At 47.7% G+C, this 16,452-nt stretch overlaps 2 pseudogenes; one reads left to right on the top strand and one right to left on the bottom strand.

Annotated features, from left to right (window-relative positions):
* Positions 1 to 10,012: 10,012 nt before the first annotated feature.
* Positions 10,013 to 10,825, top strand: LOC119288308 (annotated as a pseudogene).
* Positions 10,826 to 11,120: 295 nt separating this feature from the next.
* LOC119284369 lies at positions 11,121 to 13,423 on the bottom strand (annotated as a pseudogene).
* Between the last annotated feature and the right edge of the window lie 3,029 nt (positions 13,424 to 16,452).

Here is a 16,452-nt window from a genome sequence, read left to right on the forward strand (position 1 = left end):
AATAATCTAGTTCACATCGATATGTGATTAACACTCAAGGTCACATCCCCATGTGACTAACACCCAAAGAGTTTACTAGAGTCAATAATCTAGTTCACATTTACCATGTGATTAACACTCGATGAGTTCTGGGTTTGATCATGTTATGCTTGTGAGAGAGGTTATAGTCAACGGGTCTGAACCTTTCAGATCCGTGTGTGCTTTACAAATCTCTATGTCATCTCCTAGATGCAGCTACCACGTTCTATTTGGAGCTATTCCAAATAACTGTTCTACTTGGAGCTATTCTAAATTGTTGCTCCATTATACGTATCCGGTATCTCTACTCAGAGCTATCCGGATAGGTGTTAAGCTTGCATCGACGTAACCCTTTACGACGAACTCTTTTACCACCTCCATAATTGAGAAAATTCCTTAGTCCACTAGTTGCTAAGGATAACTTTGACCGCTGTCCTGTGATCCATTCTTGGATCACTCTTGTACCCCTTGACTGACTCATGGTAAAGCACACTTCAGGTGTGGTACACAGCATAGCATACTGTAGAGCCTATGTCTTAAGCATAGGGGACGACCTTCGTTCCTTTCTCTCTATTCTGCCATGGTCGAGCTTTAAGTCTTAACTTCATACCTTACAACTCAGGCAAGAACTCCTTCTTTGACTGATCCATCTTGAACACCTTCAAGATCATGTCAAGGTATGTGCTCATTTGAAAGTACCATTAAGCGTTTTGATCTATCCTTATAGATCTTGATGCTCAATGTACAAGTAGCTTAATCCAGGTTTTCTATTGAAAAACACTTTCCAAATAACCCTATATGCTTTCCAGAAATTCTACGTCATGTCTGATCATTAATATGTCAACAATATATACTCATCAGAAATTCTATAGTGCTCCCACTCACTTCTTTGGAAATACAAGTTTCTCATAAACTTTGTATACACCCAAAATCTTTGATCATCATCAAAGCATACATTCCAACTCCGAGATGCTTACTCCAGTCCTTAGAAGGATTGCTAGAGCTTTGCTTACTTATTAGCATCTTTCAGGATTGACAAAACCTTCCGTTTGTATCACATACAACCTTTCCTCAAGAAAATCGTCGAGGAAACAATGTTTTGACATCCTATCTGCAAGATTTCATAAATAATGCAGTAATCGCTAACATAATTCCAACAGACTCTTAGCATCACTACGAGTGAGAAAGTCTCATCGTAGTCAACTCCTTGAACTTGTCGAAAAACATCTTAACGACAAGTCGAGCTTTCTCAATGGTGACACTTACCATCATTGTCTGTCTTCCTTTCAAAATCCATATGTACCTAACAGCCTTACGACCATCAAGTAGTTCTTCCAAAGTCTATACTTTGTTTTCATACATGGATCCTCTCTCGGGTTTTATGGCCTTGAGCCATTTATCGGAATCCGGGCCCACCATCGCTTCTCCATAGCTCGTAGGTTCATTGTTGTCTAGCAACATGACTTCCAAGACAGGATTACGTACCACTCTGAAGTAGTACGCATCCTTGTCATCCCACGAGGTTTGGTAGTGACTCGATCCGAAGTTTCATGATCACTATCATAAGCTTCCACTTCAGTTGGTGTACGTGCCACAGGAACAACTTCCTGTGCCCTGCTACACACTTGTTGAAGTGACGGTTCAATAACCTCATCAAGTCTCCACCATCCTCCCACTCAACTTTTCGAGAGAAACCTTTCCTCGAAAAAGGATCCGATTCAAGAAACAATCCATATTGCTTTCGGATCTGAATTAGGAGGTATACCCAACTGTTTTTGGGTGTCCTATGAAGATGTATTTTATCTGCTTTGGGTTCGAGCTTATCAACCTGAAACCTTTTCACATAAGCGTCGCAGCCCCAAACTTTCAAGAAACGGCAACTTAGGTTTCTCCAAACCATAGTTCATACGGTGTCGTCTCAACGAAATTATGTGGTGCCCTATTTAAAGTGAATGTGGTTGTCTCTAATGCCTAACCCATGAACGATAGTGGTAATTCGATAAGAGACATCATGGTATGCACCACATCCAATAGGGTGCAACTATGACGTTTGGACACACCATCACACTATGGTGTTCCAGGCTGTATTAGTTGTGAAACTATTTCCACAATGTCTTAATTCTGTGCCAAACTCGTAATTCAGATATTCATCTCTATGATCATATCATAGATCTTTTATCCTCTTGTCACGACGATCTTTCAACTTCACACTGAAATTACTTGAACCTTTCAATAATTCAGACTCGTGATTCATCAAGTAAATATACTCAACATCTACTCGAATCATCTGTGAAGTAAGAACATAACGATATTCACTGCATGCCTCAGCACTCATTGGACTGCACACATCAAAATGTGTTACTTCCAACAAGTTGCTATCTTGTTCCATCTTACTGAAAACGAGGCTTTTCAGTCATCTTGCCCATGTGGTATGATTTGCATGTCCCAAGTGATTGAAAATCAAGTGAGTCAAAACGGTCCATTTGCATGGAGTTTCTTCATGCATATACACCAATAGACATGGTTCGCATGTCTCAAACTTTTCAAAACGAGTGAGCCCAAAGATCCATCAATATGGAGCTTCTTCATGCGTTTTATACCGATATGACTTACGTGGCAGTGCCACAAGTAGGTGGTACTATCATTACTATCTTTTGGCATGAACATGTGTATCACTACGATCGAGATTTAATAAACCATTCATTTTAGGTGCAAGACCATTGAAGGTATTATTCAAATAAACAGAGTAACCATTATTCTCCTTAAATGAATAACCGTATTGCGATAGACGTAATCCAATCATGTCTATGCTCAACGCAAACACCAAATAACAATTTTTAGGTTTAACACCAATCTCTTTGGTAGAGGGAGCGTGCGATGCTTGATCATATCAAGCTTGGAAAAACTTCCAACACATATCGTCAGCTCACCTTTAGCTAGTCTCCATTTATTCCGTAGCCTTTTGTTTCGAGTTACTAACACTTAGCAACCGAACCGGTATCTAATACCCTGGTGCTACTAGGAGTACTAGCAAAGTACACATTAACACAATGTATATCCAATATACTTCTATCGACCTTGCCAGCCTTCTTATCTACCAAGTATCTAGGGTAATTCTGCTCTAGTGGTTGTTCCCCTTATTACAGAAGCACTTAGTCTCGGGTTTGGGTTTTACCTTGGGTTTCTTCACTAGAGCAGCAACTGATTTGCCGTTTCATGAAGTATCCCTTCTTGCCCTTGCCCTTCTTGAAACTAGTGGTTTCACCAACCATCAACAATTGATGCTCCTTCTTGATTTCTACTTTCGCGGTGTCAAACATCGCGAATACCTCAAGGATCATCATATCTATCCCTGATATGTTATAGTTCATCACGAAGCTCTAACAGCTTGGTGGCAATGACTTTGGAGAACCATCACTGTCTTATCTGGAAGATCAACTCCCACTCGATTCAAATGATTGTTGTACTCAGACAATCTGAGCACAAGCTCAACAATTGAGCTTTTCTCCTTAGTTTGCAGGTTAAGAAAGTCATCGGAGGTCTTATACCTCTTGACATGGGCACGAGCCTGAAATCCCAATTTCAGTCCTCAAAACATCTCATATGTTTCGCGATGTTTCAAAAACGTCTTTGGTGCCTCAACTCTAAACCGTTTAACTGAACTATCACGTAGTTATCAAAACGTGTATGTCAGATGTTCGCAACAACCACAGACAACGTTCGAGGTTCAGCACACTGAGCGGTGCATTAAGGACATAAGCCTTCTATGAAGCAATGAGGACAATCCTCAGTTTATGGACCTAGTCCGCATAATTGCTACTATCAACTTTCAACTAATTTTTCTCTAGGAACATATCTAAACAGTAGAACTATAGCGTGAGCTACGACATAATTTGCAAAAACCTTTTGACTATGTTCAGGATAATTAAGTTCATCTTATGAACTCCCACTCAGATAGACATCCCTCTAGTCATCTAAGTGATTACATGATCCGAGTCAAACTAGGCCGTGTCCGATCATCACGTGAGACGGACTAGTCATCATCGATGAACATCTTTATGTTGATCGTATCTTCTATACGACTCATGTTCGACCTTTCGGTCTCCGTGTTCCGAGGCCATGTCTGTACATGCTAGGCTCGTCAAGTTAACCCTAAGTGTTTCGCGTGTGTAAATATGTCTTACACCCGTTGTATGTGAACGTTAGAATCTAACACCCGATCATCACGTGGTGCTTCGAAACACAAACTGTCGCAACGGTGCACAGTTAGGGGAGAACACTTCTTGAAATTGTTTTAAGGGATCATCTTATTTACTACCGTCGTTCTAAGCAAATAAGATGTATAAACATGATAAACATCACATGCAATCAAATAGTGACATGATATGGCCATCATCACTTTGCTCCTTTTGATCTCCATCTTCGGGGCTCCATGATCAGCATCGTCACCGGCATAACACCATGATCTCCATCATCATGATCTCCATCATCGTGTCTTCATGAAGTTGCCTCGCCAACTATTACTTCTACTACTATGGCTAACGGTTAGCAATAAAGTAAAGTAATTACATGACGTTTAAGTTGACACGCAGGTCACAAATAAATTAAGACAACTCCTATGGCTCCTGCCGGTTGTCATACTCATCGACATGCAAGTCGTGATTCCTATTACAAGAACATGATCAATCTCATACATCACATATATCATTCATCACATCCTTTGGCCATATCACATCACATAGCATACCCTGCAAAAACAAGTTAGACGTCCTCTAATTGTTGTTTGCATGTTTTACGTGGCTGCTATGGGTTTCTAGCAAGAACGTTTCTTACCTACGCATGAACCACAACGTGATATGCCAATTGCTATTTACCCTTCATAAGGACCCTTTTCATCGAATCCGATCCGACTAAAGTGGGAGAGACAGACACCCGCCAGCCACCTTATGCAACTAGTGCATGTTTGTCGGTGGAACCGGTCTCACGTAAGCGTACGTGTAAGGTTGGTCCGGGCCGCTTCATCCCACGATGCCGCCGAATCAAGATAAGACTAGTAACGGCAAGCATATTGAACAATATCGACGCCCACAACTACTTTGTGTTCTACTCGTACAAAGAATCTACGCAATAGACCTAGCTCATGATGCCACTGTTGGGGAACGTAGCAGAAATTCAAAATTTTCCTACGTGTCACCAAGATCTATCTATGGAGAAACCAGCAACGAGGGGAAGGAGAGTGCATCTACATACCCTTGTAGATCGCTAAGCGGAAGCGTTCAAGTGAACGGGTTGATGGAGTCGTACTCGTCGTGATTCAAATCACCGATGATCTAGTGCCGAACGGACAGCACCTCCGCGTTCAACACACGTACAGCTCGACGATGTCTCCCACGCCTTGATCCAGCAAGGAGAGAGGGAGAGGTTGAGGAAGACTCCATCCAGCAGCAGCACAACGGCGTGGTGGTGATGGAGGAGCGTGGCAATCCTGCAGGGCTTCACCAAGCACCTACGGGAGAGGAGGAGGTGTGGATGCCCTCCCTCCCCTCCACTATATATAGGGGCAGGGGAGAGGGGGGAGGCGCAGCCTTGCCCCTTCCTCCAAGGAAGGGGTGCGGCTAAGAGGGGGGGAGGAGTCCATCCTCCCCAAGGCACCTCGGAGGTGCCTTCCCCCTTTAGGACTCTCCCCTTTTTCCTATATCTTGGCGCATGGGCCTCTAGGGGCTGGTGCCCTTGGCCCATGTAGGCCAAGGCGCACCCCCTACAGCCCATGTGGCCCCCCGGGGCAGGTGACCCCACCCGGTGGGCCCCCGGGACCCTTCCGGTGGTCCCGGTACAATACCGATGACCCCGAAACTTGTCCCCATGGCCGAAACAGGACTTCCTATATATAAATCTTTACCTCCGGACCATTCCGGAACTCCTCGTGACGTCCGGGATCTCATCCGGGACTCCAACAACATTCGGTAACCACATACAAACTTCCTTTATAACCCTAGAGTCATCGAACCTTAAGTGTGTAGACCCTACGGGTTCGGGAGACATGTAGTCATGACCGAGATGTTCTCCGGTCAATAACCAACAGCGGGATCTGGATACCCACGTTGGCTCCCACATGTTCCACGATGATCTCATCGGATGAACCACGATGTCAAGGACTCAATCAATCCCGTATACAATTCCCTTTGTCTAGCGGTATGGTACTTGCCCGAGATTCGATCGTCGGTATCCCGATACCTTGTTCAATCTCGTTACCGGCAAGTCTCTTTACTCGTTCCGTAACACATCATCCCGTGATCAACCCCTTGGTCACATTGTGCACATTATGATGATGTCCTACCGAGTGGGCCCAGAGATACCTCTCCGTTTACACGGAGTGACAAAATCCCAATCTCGATTCGTGCCAACCCAACAGACACTTTCAGAGATACCCGTAGTGTACCTTTATAGCCACCCAGTTACGTTGTGACGTTTGGCACACCCAAAGCACTCCTACGGTATCTGGGAGTTGCACAATCTCATGGTCTAAGGAAATGATACTTGACATTAGAAAAGCTTTAGCATACGAACTACATGATCTTGTGCTAGGCTTAGGATTGGGTCTTGTCCATCACATCATTCTCCTAATGATGCGATCCCGTTATCAACGACATCCAATGTCCATGGTCAGGAAACCGTAACCATCTATTGATTAACGAGCTAGTCAACTAAAGGCTTACTAGGGACATGGTGTTGTCTATGTATCCACACATGTATCTGAGTTTCCTATCAATACAATTCTAGCATGGATAATAAACGATTATCATGAACAAGGAAATATAATAATAATCAATTTATTATTGCCTCTAGGGTATATTTCCAACAGCGTCATCCAACACAGGTCTGTATCGGTACATCGGGCAGCCCGGACGCACTTTTTCTTGCAAACCGGAGACAAAGTGGGGCAGGGGCTTTGCGGGCATCCGGACCGCTGTCACGCCCGCGTCTGACCACCCTGGCCCACCCGAAACACCCACCCACACCCGTGCGCGTTCTCGCCCGGTGCCAGCTGCCCGCATTCATGCCGCTAGAGAGCTGCTGTTCCGCATTGACGTCGGCGCAGGACAGACACAATCTCCCCCTCTCGGCACTGAAGCGCATGACGGCCAAGAGTGCGCCGCCCCCGGTTGAACACGCCTCCTTGCCGCATACAAACGGCCACAGACTGCTCACCTTCCTCCATCGAACCCCTGCATCTTCCGAGAAATCAACTCCGGCCACAAATCCATCCGCGAGCCGCCCGTCATTAAACAGAACGCTGGTTGGCCTCGGCCGTCCTCCCGCTAGAAAAAAATCGCACCACACCACAGTCCGCTCCCTTCCCCTCCTTGCACAATTTTCTCCACAATGTCCATGGCATCAGACGAGCAAGAAGAGGAGTTCTCCGGCATAAAGCCCGATTGTGTGGCCCATGAGCCCACCGAATACGAGCCAGACAACACTCTACTCCACCACCATCGGCGCTCCAAGGCAGCTCGCCGAGGAGCGACGTGTTGCTCTAGGCCGTCATGGGGGGGGCATGGCGGCACATGCATTGTGGCTGCCATCGACGACGCCTTGTCGTACCCCTCCGCCTGTGCCTGTGACCGCGCTATCCGCCATCAACGAATCTGTAACCACGCCCTGTCGGCGGATAAAGAGCCGGCTTCACGGAGATCGATGAAACAGTGGCCAGCACGTCCGTGCCAGCCACCATCATGAGAAGTAGAATATGGGAGGCCGTCACCGCTTGGGTCCCACGAAGGACACTGCCGTAGACTAGTCTTACCTTAGTCTGGTATTATTTTTAGTTAAAAAAATGTTCAAAATGTAATGAATTTCATTCGGTTTATATAAAATTTGTCGTGATTGCATGAATTTTGTCCGGTCAATTCAAACAATAATGCTTGAAATGTATGCATGCAACGTTGGATGGCCGGCTCCCACATCTGTGTCCGCGTGTTGGTCCCCCTGTGGACAACTGCCAGAGCAAATTTATAGATGAGCTTTGGAGATGCTCTGAGTCTCACACATAATTAAGATAGCCACACACACCATAAAATATAGCCCCGCGGATCAAAACGCACTGACAACTTCTAGTTACTTTGTTTTTGAGTTGGACCACTTCTAATTACTTTTATGTAAAAAAAAACTAAATAATTTGGACAACGCTATAGGTTCATTTTCACAAAAGAAATTGATAATTTGTCTTTCCATCATGTTTAATTTTTCTATAGGTACGGTTATTGTTTTGATGCACTGGTCTTGTGGGGCATTAGCACGACGACTATTTGATTGTCTACTACAACAAGTTTGGTCTAGCTCCGGTGAGAGATAAGCGATAACGGCGGGGTCGTCGCTAAATGGCCTGTGGACAGAAATGTATTTTTTTGTGTGTTTTTTACTGCTATGACATGATGAATAGAAAGGAAATAGATTGAAAGTTCTATAAGAAAAATGTTCAACTTTTCTATTTTTAAAAATGCTGTGGTTTCTTGTCAGTTGGCCCACGCTGTCAATACGAAGAGTGTGTGTCCCACCTGCTGTTCCTTACGTGTCAGCATAAAAGAGGCCCCACCTCATCGGAGCTGTATTTTGGAGTAAACATCATTGGAGCCTTGAAGCAGATACATCACGAGCCAAAAACTAAGCTTTTCTTTTTTTCCTCCTCTGTTCTAGCGGGGGGAGGCGGCGATGGCCGCGTGGGACGCGGTGGGCCGCGCTCGACGCCGTCGCCTTCTTCGACATGGGCGCCAACGCCGGGGTCCTCTCCGCGTAGGCGCCCGTGGGCCGCTGAAGCCCCTGCATCGTCCTCCTCGTCGGCGCCGCGCTCTGCGCCGCCGGGTACCTCCCCATCGTCCTCCTCGCCGACCCCGATCCCGCTCGTCTGCCTCTACATGCTGCTCGCCGCGCAGGCGCAGACCTTCCTATAGTACGGCCGGTGTCGTCTCCGCCGTCGAGAACTTCCCGACCGCCGCGGCATCGTGAAGGTACTGCCGTCCTGATTCCCCTCGCTGGCTTGGCTTTCTTTCTTACTGTACTCTGCTAAGTACTGGTGTTCAGCCTCTGCTCCGCGTCAGTACCTAAATGATGTGATTAATTAGACCGATAGCGATTCATGCTACAATCCAACCATGTGTAGATGATGTACGTATATGCTGAAATCAAAATATCCAAAGTATGCTGATGAAATCAGAAGTATGAAAAAAATCCATGTGAAATCAAAAGTGCCACATCCTCTGCTGTGACTGCGAGGAATCAAAAATCACAAGAACCATGTGTTTTGTTTGCTTTCAGTTCCTTTCTTATGTGCTGTGACTGTGAGAAATCTGTTCTGGTGGCATAGCACAGTATACAGATGATGTATATGCTGAGAGTAGCAGAAAAGTACAGTAATGTTATTTCTTAGACTTGTAGTAATTCTGGCTCCCTTGGAGGCAGCATTATTGGTTCTAGAGGAAGAGTAGAATTGTGTAGGCACGGTCATTGTTTCATTATAATGTGTTCTGGCCCAGAGACACCAGAGAGGCAATAATTCAGCCTTCTTTTGCTGGCCTCATCCTTTCAGCACCATGTTTGTTTCCTGAAATCCTCTATCTGCCACACTGCATGGGTGGAGCTATCATTTGCGTTAATTGCACGAACTTTCAGCGTTATTGTCTTGAGTTTTCAGCTAACTATATTCACAACTCTGACGATGTGGATCCAACATTGCACACACTTTGCTCAATAATCCTGACCTGCACTCAGTTTCTCGACAACGTAGCAAACTAGCAATCGTAAGGCACATTTATTAGGCAGTGTATCATGTTTTGTCTTGTTACACAAGTACAGATGTGTCCTACTCCTTTATTATATGGTATTAAACGATTTATGCATTTTCCAAACAGGGTTTTCTGGGCTTTGAGTGGAGCAATACTGGTCCAGGTACAGCACACTCTCCATATTGATCCTGGCAGTTTCATACTTATGCTAGCGATATTACCCACTGGCCACAGCCATTGCATTGCTGCTCATGTACTTTGTCGATGTCCACAGCACTCATCGGCGGTACAACAAGAAGTTCCTTGATGCCTTCTCTCTCATGGCCGTTACTGTTGCTGGGTACCTGAAGGTTGTCATAATCTCCGACCAAGTATTCATGATAAGTTCAGCTGGACAGAGTGTTTGCTTCACGATACTCCTGCTGTTGATCATGTCTCCAGCAGTTATTGTTGCAAGAGCTCAGAAGACGGAACCGAAACAGCGAGAAGAGCCAGCTCTAGCACTGTGCTTGTTGGATCTGGTCAGGACATGTCGTCGCACAAATAAAACCTGAATGTGGTGCAGGCCATGTGTAAAATTGACTTCTGGATGCTCTTCCTTGTGATGGCCTGCGGGATGGGATCGGGGCTAGCCAAGGTGAACAACGTCAGCCAGATCAGGGGCTCCCTTAGGCTACACGATTAGGGAGACCAGCAACCTGGTGTCGCTCTGCAGCATCTGGAACTTCTCGGGGAGGTTCGGCGCAGGCTACGTCTCCGATCACTTCCTCCAGTTGCGAGGAGTGGGCAGGCCTTTCTTCATAGGAGCGACGCTTCTGGTCATGGATGTAGGCGACGCCATCATCTCCTCCGGTTTCCACGCGTCAGTCTACATGGGCTCCGGTTTCCAGAGGTGCTTCTATGACAAGGAGTTGCCACAAGGTGTGTATGACATGACACTTAGTTTTTGTTACAACAATAACATGTTACTATTTGGTATTACTCTCTCCGTTCCTAAATATAAGTCTTTTTAGTGATTTCAAATGGACAACCACATACGGATGTATATAGACATATTTTAGAGTATAGATTCACTCATTTTGCTCCGTATGTAGTCACTTGTTGAAATCTCTATAAAGACCTATATTTAGGAACGGAGGGTGCATAACATAATGTACTAGTATATAGCAACACTATAATGGCTACTTCCTATCTGAATTAATAGTTAAGAAGAGAAACCAATATTATTTTATTCAGTTCAGTGATACATATTTTATTTAAACAAACATTGCATCTGTTTGTGTTTGTAAGAGAGCACTAACATGCTCACTCTACTCCTGTCACTTAACTCATCACCTTGTTTGATGTCTCCTTTAGCTTCCTCCGGTGTTGCGCCCTTCCCGTCGTCTTTCTCCTTTTCTTTCTTCTCCTTTGCTTCTCTTTCTCCTCGGCTTTCTCCGCTTCTGCCTCCTCTTCCTCATTCGCCTTCGCCTTTGCCACTGCCGTGTCTTCCTTGGCCTGCTTGGCCTGCTTGAGCGCCTCAATGAGGCCTAATAAACAATAATCAGGGTCCCTCTTCTTCTTCTTCGTCGACATTGGCATCAAGCTGTCTGCCACATCGGTGGGCGACATGTTGGTCTCCTCGAGCAGCCGTCGAATCTCCCCAAACAGCCCTGCTCCATGATGTCCAGGTAGTACTTGGCAAGCATCTTGAAGCCCTCAAAGAGGCAATAGGATATCTCGATGTGCTTGTCCATCCTGCCCTTCCGGACCGGTGCCGGGTCCGGTTTCTCCTTGTTGTTCGTTGTGAAGATGATGATTCTCTCATGGCCGCATGCTGACCATAGCCCGTTGATGAAGTTAAGCAGGCTTGAGAGCATCAGCTTGCTTTCATCATCCTTCAATGGGTCTTGTTAGCATTTTGTATTGTTGCACGCTTTATATGTAGCAGCATTACAAGTGAGATCACTGCATTTTTCTTTTGCAAGGGAGCACTAGTGAACAAGCTCACTCTTTTTCCTTGGCTTCCTAGCTTGAGATCACTTCACTTGTTGATATCTCCATTGGGTCCTCCGATGCTTTGTCCTTCCCTTTGTCTTCCTCTTTGGCTTTCTTCACCTCTGCCTCCTCTTTCTCCTTGGCTTTCTTTGTTGCAGCCTCCTTGGCCTCCTCTACCTCTTTCACCCTGGCCGCCGCCGCGTCCTCTTTGGCCTGCTTGAGCACCTCGACGAGGCATGTCAAGCACTCGTCGGGCTCCCTCTTTTTCTTCTTCGACATAGTCATCAGGTTCTCTGCAATGTCAGCGGGCAACATGTCTGTCTCCTCGAGCAGCCACTAAATGTCCCCAAAGAACTTGTGCTCGATGACATCTAGGTAGTTTTTGGCGAGCACCTTGAAGCCCTTGAAGCGGCAGTTGGACATCTCGATGTGCTTGTCCATCCTACCCCTCCGGATCAATGTCGGGTCCAACTTCTCCTTGTGGTTGGTGGTGAAGATGATGATCCGCTCACCTTGTCGGAGTCCTTGTTGCGTGCGACCTTCTTGTCCTTGTGGCGTTTTCCGGTGAGGTTGACAGAGCACTCAATGTCCTCTATGATGATGACAGACTTGCCCATGGTCTCGATGAAGAGCTTCCGCAACTTGGTGTTGATCTTGACCATCGTGAGCTCGAGGCCATAGACGTCGTAGTCGAGGAAGTTTGCCATGGCGGCGACCATGGTGGACTTGTCGGTGCCGGGTGGTCCATAAAGGAGGTGCCCACGCTTCCACGCCTTGCCGACCTTGGCGTAGTATTCCTTGCTCTCCTGGAATGCCATGAGCTCGTCGATGACGGCCTCCTTCTCATCAGGGGGTGCATGAAGAGCATGTCAAAGGTGGCGGGTTGCTTGAAGGGGACGTGGCTCCAAACGCTTTTGCCCCGGTAGGGGTTCCAACTGCCATTGGCATTGTTGGTGAAGAGGCGGCGTTGGCGGTTCTTGACGGTGACAACACGGCCCTCGCCGTGGATGAAAGGAAGGTAGGAGTTCAAGAGAAGTCATCAATGACCTCCTCAAGGTGGTCCCGGAGAAGTTGTCAATGACCTCCTCCTGGTTGTCAATGGAGACCCGGAGGTTCTTGCTGTCCTTGTCGTGCTCGGCTTGAGCTTGCGCACGGGCACAGGCATCGCTGAGGTAGGCTTCGTTGGCGGGGAAGAAGTCACTGCGGTGGAAGCGCTCGACGCCATACTAGGGCTAGGAGATGGTGATCTGGAGGTAGGGGTTGAAGCATGCGGCGAGCTTGTCGGCCCATGTGGTGAGGTAGAGGCGGAAGGTGGGGAGGGGGGGGGGGGACACGTAGTTCTGCTCCAAGGAACAGAGGAAGATGATGGTCGCCACCACCGATCCGAGCCCCGCCCACCTCTCCACTATCGCCGACATCGCCGGACCTGGAGCTCCTCTTGGTATCGTGCATTGATAGAAAGCCGTAGTGACCTGGAGATTGGATTTTGTCCACGGGATGAAACAATTTGAAACCAAACAAGTCCAATCCAGTATTTTATAAAATTCAAACCACACCAAATTGATTTAGATTCTCAGCCCATCTAAACCAACCAAACACAATAATCTAACAGGAAAACCAAACTGAAACCTTAGTTTCAGTCCATTCTATTCCCAACCTTACCTGGACTGGACTGTATATGCGTGTACGTGTTGCGTATATAATGCCAATGATTCCTGTGGTGATTTGCTTAGGTTGAAGCTAACTAGCCAAGCGTCGTCGTCGTTGGCGCCGGAGCAGGTGGGGAGGAGCTGTGAGGAGAACCGTGTTAGATGTATAATTATGTTTAAGTTAGAGATTAGGAGTTAGAGATAGGATTGGTTTAAACCATGTACGACTTGTCCCCTACTCCAAGTCTCTCTCCCTCCATTGTACCTCTATATATACCCCTACATGGGTCAGATCAAACAACACATTATTAGCCATCTCATATTTTCCACATGGTATTATAGCGGTTTGTCCAACGACGCTGATCCTAGAACCTTCCCTTACTTCCGCAGCGCGCCGTCCCCGGGGAGATCAATCTCCTCTCCCCGGGGACGCGGCACCCGGTCGATCAAAGATTAGATTGGTTCTTTAGATTTGCTTAGCTACAAATTTCGAATTCCAATCTAGGTTTAATTTTCTCAGCCATCAATAAACTCCATCGGACCCTCAAATCCTACTGCAGATCCATTGTTGCGCGCGGAAGCGATCCGAACGGAAAGGTCTCCTCTGAAGCCGCGCGCACACATGCAAGCAGCGGCTCCGCTTCCTCCGGCCGTGCGCGTAAGCCCATGGCTGACACCTTCCCGATGCGATCTACGTCAACACCATGGGCGGTCAGCAGCCAGCCGCGCGTACGAGTGCGTCGACGGTCGGGACTCTCGCCTCCACGTCTCTCCTCCATCGAGCGACCTCATCGACCGCACAATCAGCCCCAGCCTCCAAGCTACTTCGATTCGCGGTGCATGCATGCACCAACGGAGGAAAGCAAAGCCACAAGCGTCTACAACAATCCAGCCGGGGCATCTGTGCACATCTAGCGCGCGTGCAAAACGGGAGGGACACGCACCAGGCGAGATCCCAGGCGCGACAACGCGTACACCAGGAGGGTGTCACGAGCTTGACCTGATCTGCATCGAGGACCGCCGTCAACTACAGCCGCGCGACTCCATCGACTCTGAGGCATGCACGTTTCGGGCTGCTTCTCCGCGCCACGCACGACCCGCACCGACAGCTTTAATCGATCGGATCTCGAGTCGTCAGCTGCGCCTCCGAGCGTACACCGATCGTAGCTACATCGACTTCTTCTGTTCCGGACTACATCAACAGCGATCTGCACCGAGCCAGATTCCAAACCACGCACATGGCGGACGTCTATACACAACCGACCCAGCCTGCAACTATGTCGGCTACACCGACCTCGATCCGAGCCTGCATCAACCTTGCGTCTGCATCGACCGAACATCTCGCTGTACGACTACGCCAGGCTACGAGCCAACATATTTCTTCACGGCATCGACACCCGTCGCCTCGAGGGACACCTCCAAGCGACGCATCATTGTCGACACGTCATTGCGACGCCGTCGCCGACACTTCATCGCCGAGGTCTTCATCAACGTCGACTTCACCAACATCTTCATCAACACACCGCCGCCACCTTGTCCACAAGATGGACACCTAGCGTCCTCTGACAGAATTTTCTGCAAGACGCGACCACGACGACGGCAACGACCGCGTCACGACGATGGCATCGACCGCGTCATCCACGACGGCACGACTGCATCGACACGGCGACACTACAGTGACGACCCTACACGGTCACACGGTTCTGGCAAAACCGATGTGTGCTCGATGGGCTTCCTTCGGTCTTGGCAAAACCGGTGGACTCATCACCGATGGCACCCTCTGACATCCACAAGGTGCATCATCCATGTCTGCAGCTCTGTCATAGCGCTTTTTTTTGCGCCTCCGGCTCTGTGCGGCTTCATCATCCACGACGACTACATCATCGACCACGACTACATCGACCACGGCTACATCACCATGATCGGCTACATCGACATCAACATTAATGGCCTGCTCTACAGCAACACATCGGCAACAACTCCAGTCAACAGCGTCCGCGTCGTCCACGCCACTCCCGCTGTGACTGCGGGAGGGAATAGAGGAGAAGGCAGGAAGGCACCAGAAGGGGACGCAGTCACCGACCCATCAGAGACGCAGTTGATGATGGCGCGGCGGAGAAGACGACGAAAGCACAAAAGTTCAAATTCAGTCGTCATCGTCCGCTTCACTCCCGCTACGACTGAGGTGGAATGTTAGAAGTATAATTATGTTTAAGTTAGAGATTAGGAGTTAGAGATAGAATTGGTTTAAACCATGTACGACTTGTTCCCTACTCCAAGTCTCTCTCCCTCCATTGTACCTCTATATATACCCCTACACGGGTCAGATCAAACAACACATTATTAGCCATCTCATATTTTCCACAAACCGGTTGAGCAGGTTTGCTTTTTTTCTTTTTCTTTTTTGAGCAGGTTAGAAGGTGGTCCAGCGAGCGTTTAGCTGCTGCTGGCCGGGACGAGCACACCGCTCGGTTGGCCGGATGCTTTTTAGTACCACATCGCTAGCGTTGGAGGCTACTTCGCGGTCTAAATAGTCTGGCAGTGATCCATGTATCGCCGAGGACGCAAAGCATATACACCAGCTTGCTGGTCCATGGTCTGTCGAGGCAAAAAGCAGTCATCACATACTTCTGGCCGGGTCAGGCCGTGGGCCTGTCACCTTAAGTTGCTGTTAAGTCGTGCATGAGGGGGGCTAGAAGTATGGATTGGCGTCAGTCTTTTTTTTTCCTAAGCTTCATTTTTCTTTTTTCAAAGCACCAAGATTTATTATAAAAATGGCCCATGCGCCCAAATTTTTTACCGGGTTGAAGCAAAAAGAAAAACGTCGGTTCCAGCAAAAAAAGCCAAAATTCCAGCAAAAAAAGCCAAAATTCCAGAAAAATTACCTCGCCATCACTAGCCACAACAAAAAAAACTCGTCGGTTCCAGCAAAAGGAAAAGCCGGTTCTAGCTCAAAATTGTGTCTGTTGTAGCATGTCGACTCCACGCCACCAGAAACGCACCACCTCGCTCCAGCATCGGCTGCTGCC

This window comes from Triticum dicoccoides, chromosome 4A (genome assembly GCF_002162155.2).
Source record: "Triticum dicoccoides isolate Atlit2015 ecotype Zavitan chromosome 4A, WEW_v2.0, whole genome shotgun sequence".
Lineage (NCBI taxonomy): Eukaryota > Viridiplantae > Streptophyta > Magnoliopsida > Poales > Poaceae > Triticum > Triticum dicoccoides.